The following is a 13,870-nucleotide window of genomic DNA, read 5'->3' on the forward strand; positions in this document are numbered from 1 at the left end:
TGATAGCTTATCAAACCACAGAACAGAACAGGAGGAGCGAATCAAAAGGGCTTTCCTAGGGGAGCTCCATGGTCATTGTTCTATAAAAACATACGAACATATTGCTATAAACTCATCTTCACAGGAAGTCACCCAGCTTAATAAGCACAGACCTGCAAGTTAATATTAAAATTCACTTTGATTTCAGCAGCAACAAAGCTGATCCAACTAGGAGCTATTACATAAAACTCTTATTGTCATATTCGTCATCATACTCTCAGTGGAGACAACTGCCAGCACCACAAAGCCCTCAGTTCACCTCAGGAAACCTGCTATACAGACGGCCATCCCAATAACAGTGCGGTGCTGAGATGGCCCTGTTTATTTTATCAGAGTGGCACTCCTTTAATTTTTCAATTCTCTTTATTGATGTCCTCTTTCATGTATAGGTCTATTAGATTCTACTTTCTCTACTGTCCTCCCAGGAATTGGTGCTTGCCAACTACAATAAGTTGTTTTGACAACTTGTCTAGCTATACAATACTCTGTTTCTTTCCCTCTGCAGTCTTTTTGGCTTCAAATGAGTGCCTTCAAAATATAGCAGAGACTATCCAACCAAACTATGCAACAGGGGGAAAAACAGCTTTCTATGCGTAAGCACCGTCCTGCCAAAACCACAATCTTCCGTGTGCTTCTAGTTCTCTTTCCTTTCCTCCTCATTTTTATGGATAAATCCCCCTTGCTATCTTGTCTACTCCTATCTTAATAAGGAATGACTGCCGTGACTACCCCCATCAACCAACGCCATTCACCGCCAGCACCTCTGCTCTCCTCGTGTGCTTCAAGAAGAACTGATTAGCACTTTGCATAATTAACCTGATTAGCACTGTGCATAATCAAACTGATTAGCACTTTGCATAATTAAAAAGAAATAATAATAATAACAATAATAAGCACTAAGTAATATCAAAAGCTGTTAGTCCCACAGCCCTTTGGTTACCTCCAAGATGAGTTTGGTGCAGCATATTTTGCACTTTCTCACTGAAATCTTTTTTTTAACTCAAAAGTCAAGAAAATAACTTAAAATGCTTTCAATCCATAGACCCATCATGATTTTCATACCCACAGCAGTTATCAAAATAATCATTCTTGCCCATGTGTGCCTTCCTCAGTCTTACATTATTTTACTCATATCAATAAAAAATATTTGGGATCAAATTAGAATCAAGATGTATACTTCTTATATAGCTATAGAATTATCCTATGCATCGTTTCTGGGTGATAATGAGGTAAATGAAAAGAACTGGACAGCCTTTCAGGAAAACCTGGCTCTGACTTTTACTGTGTGACCTTGGCTAAGTCACAACCTCTCAGAACTTCAGTTCTCTCATCTGTGAAATGGAAATAAATGAGGTTAGTCCTGAAGCTTCAAGGGCTGTTGTGATGATAGGATAAAACAGTAATTTAGGAAGGTACTTTGTAAACTATAAGGTACTACATATATGAGATACTCCATTCTAGGTCTCCAAACCTCTTATCCCCTAAATTTTATTTCCTACCATGGAAAACTTTAGACATTATGAAAAATAATAAAATTTTATATTTTTAATGTCTTGGAATGCAAAAGTTATAAAATTCCTTTGCATACTTTATCTTACTTCCTATTCAATAGCTGAATGTGATTAAAATTTTGACTTGGAGTTATAATTTAACCCTAGTCATTATTGTATCCATCACAGCCCTCATTTGTGTTTCCACAGAGGTTAAAATCAAGCTGTTGCTGGAAATTCATAAGAGAAGAGAAGAAAATCTAGTATGTTTCTATTAACTGGGGACTGCAAGGAGGAGAATTTTGCAACTCTGCTCTTCTCCACCCACCATAGCCAACCATCTGCTCCTGACGACCCACTTTCCTCCAGGAACCTACCTCATATGCTCTTCAGTCCGAATTTCTCCTTTTTTCTGGTGCTCCCAGACAATTTTATCTGTAACTTTACTGTGTACACTTTGCTGTGTTTTAAGTGGGTGTGTGCCTGATTCCTGTGGGAGATGATGAGCTCCCAGAGAGAAACCACCATGCCTTGTCACCTTTGTCCCCCCAATGCACTTGGTGAGCACTTAACACACTTGTTATGGTTGAGCCGAGGAAACTGGATAGTGAAGTGTATTACTTACCATGTAACTACTATATGCAAATCAACAATTGCTTCACTAACTGTCTGCAAAGGTATTTGACATATCCATAACCACTTTACTGACCAAACTTAATGTTTGTCAAGTTACTTTTTATTTTTATTTTTATTATTTATTTATTTATTTATTCAATTATTCACTTAATCATTCAAAAATAAATGTGAGTGCCTAGTAAGTGTTAAGCATTGTGCTAAACATTCAATACAGCATGATCATGCTCAGAACAAACTGTTGGTTTCTCTAAAGAAGTTTATAGTCTACATATCTCTTAAGAAGCCTAGAGTAGCCTTTAGAAGGCCAGGGTGGAGTAGCCTGGAAGGGGAACCTTAAAGTAGCAAAGATCATCAGTTGCAAGCTACCCACCATGGAGTCATAAGCCTCTCCATCTAAAGGAAAGGAATCCACATAAGCAGTCAGTGTTCCTGAGCCAATCATCCATTTTACAATTCATTTAATTCAAGAAAGAAAATGCTGCTGTGGAGATTATTCAAGTCCAAATGTTCCTGGTGAAGGTGCTTCCAGTAATTCTGGGAAAGAAGCCAATCCCCTAGTTTTATATGTAAATATTTAAAAAACACACACATATATATAAGCACAAAGGAAAGGTCAGGAAGACGTAAGTCTTTTAAAAATCTATTTTAATAATTTTTTTCTATAACTGTCCACAAAAGTTTGGGCTTTTTTGTAGCCTTACATTTTCTTTTACACAATACACCTGCTTTTTTTTTTTCTAAACTAAATATTTCTTCCATCTAATGACTCTCTTTATTAGACAGCATCTAATTTGCATACATTTACATACAATTTAACTGCTAGCTTGTGAGAACAAAGAAATGGCTCTGTATTGTACTGAAGGACAATACTCAGTAAAGGAAGGTATAAAAACCAACCAGCTCAGTGACTGTGTAAGCTCTTTGTTTCAGATATACCAGGCTTTTTTTTTTTTTTTAACATACCAGTTAAAAGGGGCAAAAATTATTTCATCAAACAATGAAAGATACAGCACTACTCTGTTTAACTGCCCATTTCCTCCCCAGCTTGGTTACTACAATTCAAGGGTCCAGGTTCCCTGAATCTACGAAAATTTCCTTCATTAGATTTGATGGATTCAATCCCTTCACATATTTTGTTTCAAGTCTGATTTCTAAAACAACCTGGGATTCCACTGTGATAAAGCTCTGTTCCAATGCTATGCTAATTTGTGCTACCACCCGGCTTGTTCCACTAAGGGACAGGGTAAATATGACACATCCTGTTCTCCAGTTAAAAATGCATACCCTTACCCTCAGTAAGAACAGATTTTACTGAGACTTCTGGTCTTTATGTTATGAACCAACTCTTCTAAAGAAATGGTTTCCAGCATCCATTGGGGATGGGAAAGGAGGACCTGAACATAGGGAGTTTATGCTGAAGGAGAAATAAGGAGTTGAATCAACTGTCTCCACTTTGCAATGCCACCCCTCTCTAAGTCTCCAAACCCAGAAGACTACTGGAAGATTTAAAAAAGAGAAGAGAAAAAAAGAAGAAGAACTGGAAACAGGGGTTCTTGATCCTCATTTGCAAGTGAATTCCTATGCTCTGTGACAGGGTAAGTCACTATGACTCTTCAGTGCACCTCTCATCTTTGATGCATCCAGAGGGAGATTATAGAAAGCAATCTTGAAGAGTTTGTTCAGTGTTTTGTAAATATTAACTATTGAAAACACATGAAATAAGTAATAAAGCTGCGGTCACAACCAATGAAAATAAACACTAGAGGGATTCCAGTTTCTGAAATGCCATGTGTAAAATAGCACAAAAACGAAATATGGTACATAAAAATGCTTCAAAATTACAACAAATGATACGGATACAAGGCAAGGAACTAGGACAATCTTAAAAACATAAAGCCACATATGAAGTGGCCCCACAGGCTGAATGGAAATATAATCCATAAGTGAGTGCTAGAAGTGGTCATGGAAGATGCATTTTCTTAGAAATATACTTAATAATTGGTTTGGCCTATTTTCTGCATCTGATAATTCAGATTTACAATTTTAATGACCAAAAGAGGTGTGAACTTGTCAGTGATAAGTGAAGAAATTCTACCACTCTGTGGGGCTGCAGAATGCCCACATGGTTTGGAACCTTCAGCAGCCAAACAGATTGCACAATCTCTACCAGCGATCTTGAAGCATGTCTGATTTTCCACCTGGTGAGAAGAAGCCTGAGTTAGAGACTTGTATTAATGCTGGAGTGCTGGCATAGACCAAGTGTGCCAACTTCCTAACCCATAAGCAATTCTGAATAATGATCTAAAATAGCACTTAAAGGAAATGATTAGATACTTTCCTTTTAAACTGTCCTTTTAAAATTAGACACTGTCCCCTAGGTACTAACTAGATTCTAGTCCCTATAATGAGAAGAAAGGAAGGTGTTGATGATCCTCTGAAAACCATGGCTTAGCTCTAAAAGCAGCCTTAAATTACAGGGAAACTGACCCTGATCCCCATATCCCTGGCTGGATGACAGACGAAGGCAATTACCTCATGAGGGATTATCAGTAAGTTTTACATGAAAGTTCTGTTTCTAAGGTTCATTAGCTCTCTCTTGTTGATATAAATTTGAGGTTGTACTTATTTGTCATGTCATAGAATATTATCTGTTGGTACCCAGCACCAGACCCATTTTCTACACTTTAACAGATTAAATTCTACCTTGTTTGTTTGTAAAGCATCTCTTAATATTAACTCAGCCAACATCACCTGTGCTGGATGTGGTTAAGATCCACCTCCCCAAAGCATGTTACCACGGTGACAAAGTAGTGACCTAATTTGCACACACCTGCTGGGTTAATTGGGCCAAAATGAAAGATGATATATATGCTCAAAATCCAAAACTGATTTTTTCCTCAAAATTAAATATTTGATTTTTTTAAATTAGCAATTTCTAAAGCTAAGTAACATACTCCAGGTGTGCATTTGCCAGTTAATATACCCTGAATGTTTTATGACACTTGAGGAGCAAAATACATTGAGTGATGAATACAAATCTTTTATGTATTTTCTGTGTGCAGTGATTAGTATGAGTAAGTGGTCTCAATCACCAAATACACGAGATGTGTCTAAAAGGCCAGGCCATTGCCTCAAAGCAAATAAGGACATTTCATCTGTGCCAAGTTACCAGAGTCTGAGGTGTTCCTGAAAATGCAAGTTCATTTTGGAGCTACTCTCCACAGCCTTTGACAGCCTGTAACATCTCTTAGACAAAAACGTCACTTAATTCTGCTTGACCTCTTCCTTCCTCTTTGTACTCATCCTTCCCAGACCACTGATAGCTTTTCTGTGGGCCAAATAAAGTTACAGATCAGGAACCGATGGAGATATGAGCAGGCACTTGATGAGACTGCTGGCCAAGCCACAGCAACCTGTAAGAGGTATAGCTAAAGGCATCAAAAGCTTGAAAGTCAGATATATCTGTGACCCAGCTATTCTGCTTATAGTAATTTATCCTAGTACATAATCAGGGGTGTTCATAAAAATGTGTACACAGTAATATTCATATGTTATTTGTAATAGAGGGAAATTGGAAGCAACTTACATGTCCAAGAATAAGAGATTGGCTAAATTATTTTAACATATCCATTGTGTGGAATACTATATAATCCATAAAAAATCATGCCATGGGAAAATAAATTATTAACACAAACAAGTGTTCACAATATACTGCTGGTATCAGAATCCACAATCATGCAGAGTATAATCCTACATTTTTGCATGTACATATACATACACACATCAGAAAGTTAATAAAGACCTTTTTCTATGTGGGAATTATATCAAGGGTGATTTTGTTGTCTTTTTTCTGCTTTTTTTGTGTGTTCTAAATGGTTTTATCATGCTGGTGGATTACTTTTATAATTGAAAAATGAGTACTCTGTTAAAAATAAAGGGTAGGGAAAAGTTAAATTACATTTCCTGATTCTTCTCCCTCACTTAGAGTTCACATCTCATCTGTCTTCACTTCTCTCCTGGTCAATTCCAATCATGAATATAATAGATGTTAAACAGAATAATGTTCTTTTACTGTGTAAATATTCCACTTTCCTAGCTAAATGGATCCTTTACTTATTTACAAACTTTACAAAAATGTCAGCCATGAGAATTGGTGTAGTCTCCACGCTGTTTCTCGAGCTTAGAAAACCAAACGAAGTAACTGCCCTTCACTAATGAGGATGACTTGAAGTGAACTTTTCAAAATACAAATGTGTCTATTTATCACTTGGCTATTGCATCCTGCTTAAAATTAGAACATTCACATTTTGATTTTATTTGTACAGTTATAAGGTCTTACTGATAAGCAAGTGCTTCTCTTAAGTAAAATTAACATTACCATACCAACTGGAATTGCTGTTAAAAGTATCTCGCTAGGGTTTGATTTATTCTATGATGCTTTACTGATTTAATCACTGCTTAGATTATCAAAATACAATAACTTATTCTCATAGGTAAAAAAGTTTCTTGGGATTTTCCTATGTCATAAACAAAAGACATGAGTGATTGATAAATAAAAGAAAAATATGCAAATTTTGACATTTCAGTTCTTATTCTAGCACTTTTTTTTTGTTTTTTTGACTTAGTGCATTGTACTTCCTAAAAAGTTCATGGAACAAAAAGTGATTAAAAGTTTATTTGTATGCCCCAAAATAAGTGTTAATAAATATTTTTTAAAATATGTGGTACATAAAAGTAATTTTTTGTTGAATTAAAGATGGAGATTTTAAAAGAAACTAAACCATCGATTTAGTTTGGATAACTTTTTGATGAGTTTTCTATACCCCAAAGGAAATGACTGATAAACCCAGCCACATAAAAAGTCTATAGTAAAAGTACAAAGCAAAAACTAAAAAATATTTTAAACATATCTTACAGTAAGTGTTATTTTCTGTTAATATACAAAAAGGTTATACAAATCAATAGAAGATTAAAAAGAACCTTTACAGAAAAAGTGAAAAAATATTTAATAGCCAATTCACAGAAAAAGAAATATAAATAGCTAGCAAAATTTTTAAATGTTTTTAATCTAACTCATTAAAAATGCAAATCAAAATAATGATAGAATATAATTTTCACTTTTCAGCTTAGAAAAAATGTTAAAACTAAGTTTTGGTCAGGCTGTGGGAAAGCAGGAATTCTCATACACTGTTGTTAGAAATATATATTAAAATAATGTTTATGAGGGAAAATTGTTAATAAGCTGTAAACATTTTAATCACACAAATATTCTCAGAAAGTATTAAAATAAATACAAAATATATTTAGAAGGTTGTTTATTGTGATATTTTTTGAGTAAAAAAGAAATTGGAAATAACCAAATGTCCACAAATTAGGCAGTGGTTAAATACATCTTGTTACATCTATAAAGTGGAAATATTAGCAGCTATTTAAAAAAGATGATATAGAATAATATACTATAGTATAAATACCATAAAATCTCTGAGATACGGTATTAAGAAAACAAAACAAAACAATTTAATACAAAGAAAACTTGAACGGTACGATGCTCTTTTCATTTTTATTTACTTGTTTTTCCCTCTGTTCTTAAAATAGAGGTATATTGGCAAATTTCTGTACACAAGTATACTTGGAACTATTTATCTCTGGTAATAGCACTATAAGTTGGTGAAGAAATATTTTTCATTTTATATCCTTGAGTACCAATTTACTTTTAAAATTTTTTTACCATGCATTTTTAAGATAAAAGCAGCAAAACCATTTGTTTGGTGTAGTAATAAATGGTGAAAAGTACTCTATACCGAATCTCTGGATCCTTCACTCTGTACTTGGCTACACCTATTCATTGTTTCCATTTCCTCCTCTAAAAATAATTGAATTACACTAGAAAGATAGTATGTAAATTATCTTGTAATTCTACAGGTTATATTTTTATCTTAAGAATCCTGTACAGAGGGGCGCTGGGTGGCTCAGTGGGTTAAAGCCTCTGCCTTCAGCTCAGGTCATGATCACAGGGTCCTGGGATCGAGGCCTGCATGGGGAATCTCTGCTCAGTGGGGAGCCTGCTTCCTCCTCTCTCTCTGCCTGCCTCTCTGCCTACTTGTGATCTCTGTCAAATAAATAAATAAATCTTAAAAAAAAAAAAAGAATCGAGTACAGAATAATGGAAAAACATCTTTGAGATTTCAGTCTCTACTAAGCATCTACAACTACTACAATTAACAAATCTCTATTTGGTACTTTGTAGACAGACTGTCATCACATCTTTATGATAGCAGAGAACAATGTATAATGCTGAAAATTTTGACAAGCTGAGTAAACTGAATATACTCACTATACAAGTAGTATTTCTGGGTATCAACATGTCTCAAGGTGTTGAAACATGCCAAACAGGACTGATCACAAATGTATTTTTTATATATTTTACTGCCAACTTCTAACTTTGGCTTGTTTACTTGACTTTATCCTTGATCTATGCTCTCAAATACACAACATGAGTAGAACAAAATGTCTAAATGGTTTATAATTTCAGGTATGTATTGCCATATGCACTCCTTAAAAATTTGTGATATTCTATAACATTATAGTGCATGCTCATGAGTTGTAAGAAGTACTCTGTATCTTTTAAATTTGTGGTATTTGAAGCTTCAGTATGATAATCTTCCATCATGACTTAATATTCTTGTGGTTTGGATCATTGTTTTTGAAAGCAAAACCTCTCAAAACAAACAAACAAACAAAAAACCTCTCAAACATGGTTTGGACGACAAATAATATGCCCACTTAAGTTACATGGTGGAAATTTTGCACCATGTTTTCTCTGAGAAAGTAGTTCTTTCCTTCATTTCTGGTTTTTAGGACTGTGATAAGAACAGAACCATGATTCAGTGGTATAACTGATAACAATGTTGTGTTATTAATCACATCACAGTTTAGTTTACAAATTGGAATGAAGGTAAAGCCTATCAAAAATTATATATATTTTTTAGTTTCTCTAGTGAAAAAATTAAGCCCTTTCATCTAAGAACTTAATAATCTCTGAAAATGTTGTTAGGCTCCATTTTTCAAATGCCCACAGTAAACCGTTTACCACCTTGTGCATTTTTTCATATAGTATCAGCCTGGGTCATGGTAACGCTGTCGTCTGTTACAGCAGCAAGCAATGGGAAAATAATAGTGCCGTGAGTGCAATGTTGATTAGACAGATTAAACTCAGGAAAATTCAATCAAATCTCATCAATTTCAATAATTTACCACCACACGTCCTTGTCTAGTTAGAGATAAACAATTTAATTTTGAATGAAGCATTTGGAAAAATTTCTACTTCAGAATGAAAGTAAAGATGAAAAGAACAGATTTCCTGTGCTCATCACAAATGGAAAGTTAACTACATATTCCTAAAAAGTTCTGTGCTTAATGGTGGCCTGCTATGAACTAATACTTTAAAAAAATAAATAAATCGGGCGCCTGGGTGGCTCAGTGGTTAAGCCGCTGCCTTCGGCTCAGGTCATGATCTCAGGGTCCTGGGATCGAGTCCCGCATCGGGCTCTCTGCTCGGCAGGGAGCCTGCTTCCTCCTCTCTCTCTCTGCCTGCCTCTCTGCCTACTTGTGATTTCTCTCTGTCAAATAAATAAATAAAATCTTTAAAAAAAAAAAAAAAGAATATAAATATAAAAAAAAAAAAAAAAAAAAAAAAAAAAAAAAAAAAATAAATAAATCTAAAGATATTTAGTTTGACCTTCCATTTTCATGTACTGCCTGGATACATGGCAAAAGAAGAAAGGCGGTGATATTACTACTAGGAAAAATTATTTGCCAGAGGAGAAATGATGGTTCAAGAACCCCTGTAGCTCCTCTACCAATTCTTGGCACCAGAGCAGACAATGCAATTGACAAGGACAGCTAAGAGTAGCAATGAATCTAATTCCTTTGAGACCAAATTAACTTTGGCTTTCACAAACAACATGTTTGTCCAATTTTAGGGAGATATTGTTGACCGTCTTTAGTCCATTTCTGAATGCTTATTATTGCTTTATTTACTATCAGGATAAAAAGGAACATCAACCAGTTGTCCCTGAAGCAGACCTCCTAATTGTACCTTGTTAATAGTGAAGAGTCAGGGCAGGCATCCCCTTGCCCTTCTGCTCTAATACATATACACTTTGGTACCACAATCCTGAGCAACCTGTAAGAATACAGAGATCATGATGGATATTGGGGAGGGTATGTGCTATGGTGAGTGCTGTGAATTGTAAGACTGATGAATCACAGACCTATACCCTTGAAACAAATAATACATTGTACATTAATGTTAAAAAAAGAATATAGAGATAAAGTTTAGATTAATTTAGTTCCGTATTATTTCCTCAGAAAGCCCACCCATGACCACTTCCCACCACACCCCAGGCATTCTCTATCCTATTTTTTTGTTGTTGTACTTCTTGAAAAGCGCACACCACCTCCTAAGCATCCTATTTACGTACTTGTGAATTTGTTTACGGTCTCCTCCCATACACACATACTACCACCCCATAGCCATTTTAACTTCATGAGGTACAGGATTAGGGTCTTCTTATTTAGAGCTCTATCTGTAGTGCCTAGAACTAGCTCTGAATTTCTCCATGGTGTAAGAGTGATCCAGACCAGTGAGAAATCTGCAATTTAGCAGAAGGAGACTTTCTTCTCCTTGGTTCTTATAGCAACAGGAACAACACAAACTAGATGGAATTCAATTAATATATTTTGGGTGCTAATCAGTTTTATAAATCACAATCACATTTTCACATTTAACTATATCACTACTTCAGAGATAATTTAATTTTAATTTTAACTTCTATTTAATCTTTATTTTTTCCTGGTAAGGAAGTCTAATACTTATTTCTAAATTTTGCTATCCCATGAGCAAGCTTTTATATACATTATAATTATGTGCACCATATATTATGTGCACCAGAAAGGAAGTATACCATAAAAGCTGCAACTTAAAAGAACTGTCCAACAGATAAGACTAGTAATAATTCATATAACTATGAGTTGATATTTCACATAATTCATATAATCACTCTACTAATAAGTATATTTTTAAAATTCAAGTTGTTGGTTTATTGAGTATTCTTAAAGAAAACACATCTGTAATATCCCATAATCATGGAATTGATGTGAAATTGACAACTAAGAGTAGCAATGAATCTAATTCCTTTGAGACCAAATTAACTTTGGCTTTCACAAACAACATGTTTGTCCAACTTTAGGGAAATATTGTGGAAAGGACCAACAAATGCTTCCAATTCTATTCCAATTCTTTTAGGAATGGCTCTACTTTGCTCCTTATGTCAACGCTTACTTTATCATGGGAAACAAAAAACACTTTCAACAACTTGAGATTCAACTTGGGAGAAGCACAAAAAATACTGTCTCAGGTCACTAACTGGGTACTTAAAGTTTAAAACTGACTTTTCTGAGCTGAGCTCTGCTTTTTCAGTCTGGTCCTGGATACTCGAGACTTCCAATTATCGCTTAATGGATGTGTAATGGATGTGTATTTCTATAGATAGCCAGATTCATAATTGTCTAATAAAGGCCTTGCCTATGCTAAATATATAGAGATAAGTTTAGCTATCTCATGGTTTGAACAACTAAAATCTAGTGCAATGTCTTTGTCACCCTACAACACTAAATTTCAGGTGCATACTTGGCTTACAAAATCTGGAGACCATTATGAAAAAATTTTCTGAAACTAATGATTTAGTTTATAAGTAAAGTTATTTTAAAGTTCTGTATATTTAATGAGATATTTGGTATCTCAGCACACATGGCTTCACAAAAAAGCCGAATGACCCAAAGTCAGTTTTGAAATTTGCACTACCTATAACCCTGTTAATTACGTATTCTATGCCTCAAGTTTAGCATTTATAATAAAAAGACGTTTTAGTAGTTGAAAAGAATACGCAAGAGAATCATTCATGATTCAGTAAAATCCATAAAAAATACCAAGGTGCTAAGGCAACAAGTATTCTAATAAAAACTGAGCAGATAAACTGTGTCAACTACAGAGAGGAGAAAGGATTAATATGTGAATTTGTAAATAAGCCTTCCATAGATATTTACCATAAAAAAATAAAATTATTCTCTCTAGTAGGTTGAACAGTTTTCCTCATAATTTCATGTCTACCTGGGTTCTCAGAATATAATATTACTAGGAAATAAGGCCTTTGCAGATGTAAATAGTTAAGCCCCTTGAGATGAAATCATTTTGGATTTAAGGTGAGCCCTAAATCCAGTGACTGATGTCCTTGGAAGAAGAAGAGGAGAAAAGAGAGAGACACAGAAGAAATGGCCTTGTAAAGATGAAGGCAGAGTTTGCGGTTATACTGCCAAAGCCAGGGATACCTAGAGCCATTGGAAACTATAAGAAGCAAGAAAGATTCTTACCCAGAGCCTTCAAAAGGGATTGTAGCTGTGCTGGACCTTGCCTTTGGACTTTTGGCCTCTAGAACTATGAGAAAATAAATGTTTTAAGCTACCCAGTTTGTGGCCATTTGTCATAGCCATACTGAGAAACTACTACACTCTCTCTGTACTCCGACATGGTGGAAGCAAATACAGCAGTTTCATAAGTGTAAATGGTGACGTCAAAATCTCCCGCTGATAGGAACATACAAGTATAAGGAAAGAACAAAGAGAAAACTTACTGGGAGGTTGCAGTGGTGGTTGCTGGGAGTAGTAAGTCAACTTTAAAAGGAAAAAATACTGCCCTCCATCTGTAGTTGTTCCCTCTTAAATCCTATAGACAGATGCTATCCCAAAGTAATGTAACTTCTAATCCCATACTTTCAAGAAAGTCAAAGACTGCTCTAAACAGGTATCAATCATTTTTTGAGAAAATGATGAGATTTTTAAATACATAAATAAATATTTAAAAATGTAAATTATGACATTTATATTTCTTAGAATTCTTAGTAAAATACTGACATGAATAAACAATATTTTATGATGGTACATGATTAACAGCAAACATATTCTTAAAAATCACTTAAATGAATGTAATTTAAGTAGGCTCCACTCCCAGTGTGGAGCCCAATGCAGGGCTTGAGCTCACAACCCTAAGATCAAGAACTGAGTGAAGATAAAGAGTCAACCATTTAAACTACTGAGCCACCCAGGTGCCCCAAGTGAAAATAATTTAAATAAGCCAACAAATTAGAAATTATTTACGTTGTTGAAGAACTGGATTCAGAAAGTAAATATACCCATTTTTGACTAATGGAAATTTAAGTATGACATCAAGTGACAAATACACAGGGGAAAGAATAAATTTTCTTTTGGCCTAGGGTTTATCTTATCCTGACATTGGCAAAGATACTAATAAGTATGCATTGCTTTGCTTAAGGCATCAGACCAGGATGAGTAAAAATTATGTTTGTCTATTCAGGGTCTTTTCTGGTTTCATACAAATTTTAGGATTATTTGTTCCATTTCTTTGGAAAAAGTTGATGGTATTTTGATAGGGAATGTTGAAAAGGAAAATAAAAGCTGGTGGCATCACAATTCCAGACTTCAAGCTCTATTACAAAGCTGTAATCACCAAGACAGTATTGTACTGGCACAAAAACAGACACATGGGTCAATGGAACAGAACAGAGAGCCCAGAAATGGAACCTCAACTCTATGGTCAACTCATTTTCAACAAAGCAGTAAAGAATGTC

At 34.9% G+C, this 13,870-nt stretch overlaps 1 long non-coding RNA gene across 14 annotated transcripts in view; it reads right to left on the minus strand.

The window, feature by feature from the left end:
* LOC309870423 overlaps positions 1-13,870 on the minus strand; it is a 497,103-nt gene that overhangs the window by 246,353 nt on the left and 236,880 nt on the right. The window contains exon 3 of one of the 14 annotated variants that reach the window (XR_014314589.1): positions 2,794-4,363. The exons of the other annotated variants lie outside the window; for them this stretch is intronic. This is a non-coding gene — a long non-coding RNA (uncharacterized lncRNA). Of the gene's footprint in view, positions 1-2,793; positions 4,364-13,870 lie in introns of those variants that run through there. 14 annotated transcript variants of the gene reach the window in all.

The sequence above is a fragment of the Mustela nivalis genome (assembly GCF_964662115.1).
Source record: "Mustela nivalis genome assembly, chromosome: 1".
Classification (NCBI taxonomy): Eukaryota; Metazoa; Chordata; class Mammalia; order Carnivora; family Mustelidae; genus Mustela; species Mustela nivalis.